Genomic DNA, 9,011 nt, shown 5'->3' on the forward strand with positions numbered 1-9,011 from the left:
TATGATTATATTATAATCTCAAATAACAAAGAAATTAAAAGAAAAGAACTACATGCAATTAAGGAAGGTTGATAGTAGGATCAAAGTATTTGCCAGGGATGAGTCCCTAATTGATTTGCTAATACTAAGTCATCAACTCTGAATTCATAGACATAAAACAAACAGTAAGTGAAATAAGCAGGATGTATATAAATATATGTGTGTGCACACACATGTGCAGATACGTGTGTGTCTCAGTGTATCTGTGTATGTGTTTGTATGTATGTAAATTAAAGGAAAGCAGGCCATGAATTTGAGAAGAAACAAGAGAGGGATGTGGAAAGGTTTGGAAGGTGGATGGGGAAATGTAATTATATTTTAATTTAAAAAATATATAAAGCATAAAATTAAAAAACCTAAACATCAAATATATTACTTAGATTTTTGAAGCTTGTGTAACAATGTACATAATAAAAATATTACCTGTTTTTATGGTATGGAAAACAGTTCAATTTGAAATAGTAATGGAGTATTAAAATGCTGCTGTACAAAGGTAAGTAAACAGTCCTTTTTTCAATTTTTAATTTCTTTTTAAAAATTTTTATTGGCTAATTTCAATTTTTATTGGCTAATTTCTTTATTTACATTTCAAATGTTAATCCCTTTCCTGGTTCCCCACTGAAACCCTCTATCCAGCCCCTACTACCCTGATTCTATGGGGTGATCCTCCTTCCACATACCCACGCCTCCCTGCCCTCAAAATCTACTACATTGGGGCATCGAGCTGTCCCAAGACCAAGATCCTATCCTCTAAATGATGCATGACAAGGCTATCTTCTGCTACATATGAAGCTGGAGATAATCATCATCATCATCATCATCATCTGTTATATGTGTTTCCTGAATGTAAAACAAACATTTATAGGGTAGTATATGTCAATTTTGTTAATTGTATGGGAAATGAGTTTAAGATTCTATAATGTGTCCTGCACAAATATGTATCTTTCTTTTCTTTTCTTTCACAGGGGCCCTGTTCAGTCTGATCCTCAGCCTGTTCGTTCTATGGAAGGAATATGCTGTTGATTTTCCAAAATATATATCTATAGAAAGGAGTAATATGTGTGTCCCAGAAAATGTCCTCATTGACATAAAATATGGATGGTCTTTCATGTTTGCTGCTTTTGGAACTCCCTTTGTGTGTATGTCAGGAATTATGTTTCATTTCATTGGTCGGCACCTTGAGAAGTTTCAGAAATGAACAAGATAAAATCCCTAAAAAGCACAGTGAAATCTGGTCAGATTTCTTCAGAATACTTGAACAAACCAAATTTTAGACTTGGAGATGAGCCAAATAATGGAGGATCATTTACCATCAGTATACATGCATAACCTGGTATAGCCAAATGGATGCCATTTGCAAAGAGGTGCTAAAAAGTAAAAAGTAATAGAAGCCATTTCTAAGAGAACTTGGGGGAGGCAGAATTTACTGTCTAGATGCAAAGATAAAATGGTTTCTTCTGGGTTTTGAAATACATCACAACTACTCTCTGGTGCTGTTATGTAACTTTCAGTCTTTCCAAAGTTAACCCAATTTATGGTAGGATTTTTCTTTTTATGAGGCGTTAAGTTTGAATCATTTGATTTATTTGAAATAACTAACTAACCACTACTAATGCACAGAGTACCAATGACTCATTTTCCTCTAAAAGCTTGGGAATTTGAAGGAGAGTAACAAATTTTCTCCTCTTGTCTTTGAACAGGTATATTCAATATCAGTTAATGCAGGCACATTTCAATGGGATGAATAGAAACAGTTATACCTGAAAAATCAATTATTTTATAGTCTCATGTTCTACATCACATACCCTTCCAACAAAAACAAATTGTCACATGAGCAAGAGATTTATGAAAATATTGCACAATGCACACTGTTTCACTTGAATAAATACAAATAAAGGTCAAGTTGCCAATCTGAACAAAAAGACTTCTTGTGGCTAGGGGGTAACTATATCCATAGAATGTGAATTCTGACCTGTAGGATGATTGGAAGAGTTGTAGCCATTTCATTATTTAAATCATATCTATTTATCATTTAATCATTTTAACTTGTTTATTAAAAGTCTCATCAGAATTAATAAGTTTCATTCCAACTAAATGGAAAGCTCATGGGAAAGGCCTATGTTATCTCTTATTTCATAGCAGAACCTAAAAAAAAATACAGAGTCATATTCAGCTTACCAATAAGATAAAAAATAACATGATTTTTTTTTGGATATTTTATATGCTGTGGTTCATCTTTGAATTTTAAAAGGAGAGTTGGTAGAGTAGTTTTCAGGAATAAAAATGTATCATTTGTATGGATTCATTTTCTATTGGTGTTGTTCTTACTAACTCAACTTCAAGTAGTACTAAAATTTATTCTCACGTTTAAAAGTTTCTAGTAATTGCTAATTATTCTTCTGTGTTGCAGCTGTTAGTAACTATTTAGCTATTATGGCATCATATTTGCATAAATGTTTTAGTTTCATACAAAAAATTATAAATCTAAATTTAGAATTTTTCTAAATGTTACCTTTCTGTTTATTTTATTCAATTTCTAGATTTAAATTTTTACCAATAAAGTAAACTTTGAACCATGAATCATAATATCAGTTGATATTTCCCTTGCATGTATATCATCTCTTTCACATGGATGTTTGAAGTAAAAATATCTTGAAAATTACCACTTGGTAATGATCTCTGAGAGTACACAGAGTTCATGTGTACTGAAAGATAAAGCATTTTATAGAGATTCAGTTACCAGAAGTCAAGTTTTACCTTTAAAGTTTAGAAAGCTACTTGGTTTCTATGACTGTCCCAACTGGGAGGTCATTTTTCAGGGGTTTGGCAGTCTTCTCTTAAAATGGATATTACTAGGACAGAAAATGGGTATGTTTGCAATCTTAAGCTGAACTATTACACGTAAGTAGAATAAGCATATTTTAGAGGAAAGGAAAGGAAAAGGTGATTCATTCTTACTTTACAATATCTTTAGAGTAAAGATATGACAAAATAACCCCAAATTATCAGTAGTTTCTCTCTTAATAGCTTAATTTATAAGACAGAGTCAGTACTTGTGAAAACCATGTCAAAAGTCTCAAAAGAACTTGATAATTCTGTTTGTACTAAGGAAGTTACTGGGACAAAATGAAATTTGGAAATGAGGGTGGACACTACATTTCCTCTCAATATTAATTAATGAGAATGTGTATTCCTGTTTCTTATTTTAATGCTATGAAATATGAAAGTAGTGAAGGAAAGAATTACAGTGTATATACTTGTATGAGGAGGCACATATAGCAACACATAATTCAAAATAATGTTCAGTTGGCTTGTTCACTTACATTTGAATGAAACAGCACACAGCTTTTGTTTACAGTGCAGTAGTGGGTGAGACTCTCAATGAACACACATCATCACTTTTCAAATTTTGCAGTGTCTCATGTGACCATTTCCTCATTCTCAGTAGATTTACCCTGTGATAATTTGTTTTTACAGAGCTCTGTTTGTTTATTTATGTATAGTCACAGTCATGGACATACATATTTATAAGCCCAAGACAGTGATTTGTATCGATAACTATTGTGGTGAATAATAATTTTTCTTTTTATAATTTATAAAATAAATAATGAAAATTTTATCAAAATGTTGTTTTGCTTGTCTACTATTCCTTTTTATGTAATATATATGTATATATAGGCTTTCATGTATCTATCAATGTGGAAAATGGACTCAAAGCTATTTACCCTGTAATGATGGTGCCTATCCTATGATATATAATGCCATGGAGAGACACCATTGTGATAACTTGGACCAGGTGGGTTTATCTGAAGAATTGGGCAAGAAAAGAATTTAAAATATAAAGAAATGAATGGAAAGAGCAGATCTGTTAAGTTTGTAAAGTTTTTTGAAAGTTTCTAAGTATACATAAAGATTTGAACCATGTTTACCAAAAACATGTTTTTTTAAAAAACATTTTAAAAATAAAATATATGTTCTGGTATCCAAAGAAAATGGTTCAGGAATAAATATTTCTAGATCAGAAACATTTCATTTGATGAATCTGCTTCCTTAAATGAGTCAGTACTGTAGCAGACTATAGAAAAGTTTTAAAAGTTAAAAGACTTCAGATAAAAACATATAGTTTCTATGGGTACAATTGCTCATTAAGGTCACAACAGTATAATTATTATTGTCTTGTAGTTGTCAATAACATCCCAGTGTCATATTAAATATAATATAAAATAAAAACACTTCCTGTTGGAGTAATTTAACTATTAAAATTACATCTAATTTGGATATGCTATTTCATGTTCCCTGTCTTCTGTCCTCTGTATGTCTATTGTATTAGTCTGAATCTCTGCCTGCCTGAAGGCTGTCCTTGGTACTGTCCCTGTGTATGTACATCTGTTCCAAATTCCCATCTTAGCTGTGTATTTATACAATAGAAAAGTCATCACATAGGCTGAAGGAATGTGATATTTCATAAAAATATTTAAGGGTTTTTATAGGGATTAAGTCATTGGCTCCAACTGATCCTAATTGATGCAGACAACAGTACTGCAAACAGCATTACTTATCAACCAATCTCCATAAATGTTGCATTCAAACTTTCTGGTAGATTTTCTTTTTTTCTTCGATATTTTCTTTATTTACATTTCAAATGCTATCCCAAAAGTTCCCTATACCCTCCCCCTCCCCCGCTCCCCTACCTACCCACTCCCCCTTCTTGGCCTTGGCATTCCCCTGTACTGGGGCATATATAGTTTGCAAGACCAAGGGGCATCTCTTCAAAATGAGGCTGAATAGGCCATCTTCTGCTATATATGCAGCTAGAGTCAAGAGCTCAGGGGTTACTGGTTAGTTCATATTGTTGTTCCACCTATAGGGTTGCAGACCCCTTCAGCTCCTTGGGTACTTTCTCTAGCTCCTCCATTGGGGACCCTGTGTTCCATCCAATAGCTGACTGTGAGCATCCACTTCTGTTTTTGCCAGGCACAGGCATAGCCTCACAAGAGGCCGCTATATCCAGGTCCCTTCAGCAACATCTTGCTGGCATGTGCAATAGTGTCTGGGTTTGGTAGCTGATGATGGGATGGATCCCCAGGAGGGGTAGTCTCTGGATAGTCCATCCTTTCATTTTAGCTCAAATTTTGTCTCTGTAACTCCTTTCATTGGTATTTTGTACCCTATTCTAAGGAGGAATGAAGTATCCCATGTTGGTCTTCCTTCTTCTAGGTTTTTTTTGTGTTTTGCAAATTGTATCTTGGGTATTCTAAGTTTCTGGACTAATATCCGCTTATCAGTGAGTGCATATCTAGTGACTTCTTTTGTGATTGGGTTACATCACTAAGGATGATATTGTCTAGATATATCTATTTGCCCAAGAATTTCATGAATTCATTGTTTTTAATAGCTGGGTAGTATTCCATTGTGTAAATGTACCACAATTTCTGTATCCATTCCTCTATTTTGGACATCTGGGTTCTTTCCAGATTCTGGCTATTATAAATCAAGCTGCTAAGAACATAGTGGAGAATGTGTCCTTATTACCAGTTGGAAGATCTTCTGGGTATATGCCCAGGAGAGGTATTTTTGGATCTTCCAGTAGTACTATGTCTAATATTCTGAGGAACTTTCTTGCCTTTCCTAGGGCGTAATTTCCTTGTTTTGGTGTTTTCCCTTTATTATCCTATGTAGGGCTGGATTCGTGGAAAAATATTCTGTGAATTTGGTTTAGTCATGGAATACTTTGATTTCTCTATCTATGGTAATTGAGAGTTTTGCTGGGTATAGTAGCCTGGTCTGGCATTTGTGTTCTCTAAAGGTCTGCATAACAGCTGTCCAGGATCTTCTGGCTTTCATAGTCTCTGGTGAGGAGTCTGGTGTAATTCTAATAGGCCTGCTTTATATGTTACTTGACCCTTTTCCCTTACTGCTTTTAATATTCTATCTTTATTTAGTGTGTTTGTTGTTCTGATTATGTGTCGGGAGGAATTTCTTTCCTGGTCCAGTCTATTTGGAGTTCCGTAGGCTTCTTGTATTTTCATGGGCATCTCTTTCTTTAGGTTTGGGAAGTTTTCTTCTATAATTTTGTTGAAGATATTTGCTGGCCCTTTAAGTTGAAAATCTTCATTCTCATCTGCTTTTATCTGTACGTTTGGTCTTCTCATTGTGTCCTGAATTTCCTGGATGTTTTGAGTTAGAATATTTTTTCATTTTACATTTTTTTATTGTTGTGCCCATGTTCTCTATGGAATCTTCTGCACCTGAGATTCTCTCTACCTTCTCTTGTATTTTGTTGCTGATGCTGGCATCTATGTTTCATGATTTCTTTCCTAGGGTTTCTATCTCTAGAGTTGTTTCTTTCTTTCTTTTTTTTTTTCTTATTGTTTCCACTTCTCTCATTAGGTCTTGAATGGTTTTATTCAATTCCATCACCTGTTTGGCTGTGTTTTCCTGTAAGGGATTTTTGTGTTTAAGGGATTTTTGTGTTTCCTCTTTAAGGATTTCTACTTGATTAGCAGTGTTTTCCTGTAATTCTTTAAGCCTTTCTACCTGTTTAGCAGTATTCCTCTGTGATTTTTTTAATGGCTTCTACCAGTTTAGCAGTGTTCTCCTGTATTTCTGTAAGTGAGTTATTATTGCCCTTCTTAAAATCTTCTTCTACCATCATGAGACATGTCTTTAAATCTGAGTCTTGCTTTTCGGGTATGCTGGGCTATCCAGGACTGGATGAAGTTGGAGTGCTAGGTTCTGATGATGGTGAGTCGTCTTGGTTTCTGTTAGTATGATTCTTACATTTGCCTTTCACCTTTTGGTAATCTCTGGCGTTAGTTTTTATAGTTGTTGTTATATTTGTCTCTGGTTGGAGCTTGTTCCTCCTGTGATTCTGTTAGCCTCTTTCAGCAGTCCTGGGAGTCTAGCTCTCTCCTGAGTCTCAGTGGTCAGACTACTCTCTACAGGCATGCTCTCCTTTTCCAGGTAAGGTGCACTGAGTTCTGGCATTCAGACCTGCCTCCTGGCTGAAGATGTAGGCCTGTCCTAGAAGATGAGCTGCCTCTTCAGTTTGCACACCCATCTGCATAGACTAGTCTCCGAGGGACCCTTGACACAATATGGCTCTCTCACCTGCTCTGGTGGACAGAGCCCTCCCGGGTGGCCACCTCTCCTTTTCCAGGGAAGGTGCCCGGGTGTCTGGAGCTGGAAAAGGGACTGTTCCAGAAGCTGTGAAGCATCTGCCCATCCCAGAAGTTGTGTGGCTTCTGCAGTCCGCACTCTCACAAGCGCAGACTGGTCCCTGAGTGACCCAGAGCAAAGATGGCTCCCTCACCAGCTCAGGCAGTGAGAGCCCTCCCGATGGGCACCTATCCTCTGGCAGGGAAGGAGCCTGCATGTCTGGAACACGAAATGGGGTCTGTCCCAGAAGCTGTGTTGGTTCTGCTGTCCGCACTTTCAACTATGCAGACAGGAGCCTGGGCGACCCAGAGCAAAGTGGCTCCCTCACCAGCTCAGGCAGTGAGATCCCTCCCCTGGGGACACCTCTCCTCTGCCAGGTAAGTTGCCCAGAAAATGGGGTCTGTCCCAGAAACTGTGTTGCTTCTGCAGTCTGCACTCTCACCAGTGCAGACTGGAGCCTGGGTGACCCGGAGCAAAGGTGGCTCCCTCAGCAGTTAATTCTTGAGGTGGGATATTCTTAAGAATTAGTTTTTACTTACCCCTAGAAGCATTGCATGAGTGGCTGCTCTGTCACATATGCCACAGGCGGCAGAGGAGAGGTGATTCTATGTTCAGTTTTCTGACTTATAGATATCTGAATGATTAGTAGCCTTACATTCCCTCCCACCATGCAGGCCCTGTCGGTTTCCCAGTATTGGGAGCAAAGGGGAGACTAGAAGAGCCTCACCTGAATCTGAGGCTCCTGAGTAGGAGTGAGTCTGAGACAGATGACCCTTGCCTGTTGGGCCAGTAGAGGAGCAAGCTTGGGATGACCACCAGTTCTGCACCACACAGACCTGGGGATGGCTAGACCAGCTCCAAAATGATACCTGTCTGGTGCCATAATTCAGGAGCAAGATATAGCACTCCTGACCACTCCCGAGACACCACCAGACACTAGGACCTCGGGTCCCTCTCAGAGGAGCAAGTAAGTGATGGAGAAATGGAAGAGAAACAGAAGGATGTGGGCACAATGAAGAGAGGCAGAACTGGAGACATGAAAATGGTGAGGAATGGTTAGATGAGTCACTGGTAATGCCCCCTGGGACCATGGTGGGGTTCTGGGCCAGTGCTTCCATGGAGGACCACACCTGAGTCTATAGCTCTGAAGCAGTAGGGGTCTGTTACCACCAAAGGCCAGATGGATGTCCCTGATCTGTGCTGTCACCAGGGGACATATTAATATTTGAGGGCTTTGCAGAATAGGCCCAAGCCCTCACCTGGACATTCTAGAAGAGCTGACCCTGGGAGTAGAAGAGTAGAAGAGCTAACCCCTAGCCAGCTACAGTACTCAAGTGGCTCTGCAAATTGCTAAAGTTGTAGGTGAGACAGGCTCCAAGGATAGACACAAGGGAAAGCTGGCCCTACCACTTGTCTCCCATTCAGTGGTATGGATGAAGGAGAAATATACTCCTTCCCCCTCAACCCTTGTCCCCTGAAGCAGGCAGAAGACTGCCCTATGGTCATAAGAGNAGGAGATCTTGCCCTGTCCCTCAGCAGCTGCATCATTCAGGAGAGCCGGCCCTGCAACTCACCTGTGCAGCACAGTAGAGCTGGCCCTTGATGCGAGGACTGTGGGTGAGCTGGCCCCCAGGGTATGAGTGTGGAAGAGTCAGTCCTCCTCCTCTCCCTAGTTCCTTGGCATCTATGGCCGCGTGGTCATGAGAGTGGTAGAACCAGCCTTGGCCCTCACTGGCTGCAACACTCCAGCNGGCTGCCACAGCCAGCTCAGATACCTCTCAAGCCCAGATCCAGGGCTTTGAGATGGCCCACCT

The 9,011-nt window shown here is 38.8% G+C and overlaps 1 pseudogene; it reads left to right on the top strand.

Moving 5' to 3' along the window:
• Window positions 1-7,731: 7,731 nt before the first annotated feature.
• Window positions 7,732-7,855, top strand: LOC115063225 (annotated as a pseudogene).
• The last annotated feature ends 1,156 nt before the right edge of the window (window positions 7,856-9,011 follow it).

This window comes from Mus pahari, chromosome X (assembly GCF_900095145.1).
Source record: "Mus pahari chromosome X, PAHARI_EIJ_v1.1, whole genome shotgun sequence".
NCBI lineage: Eukaryota > Metazoa > Chordata > Mammalia > Rodentia > Muridae > Mus > Mus pahari.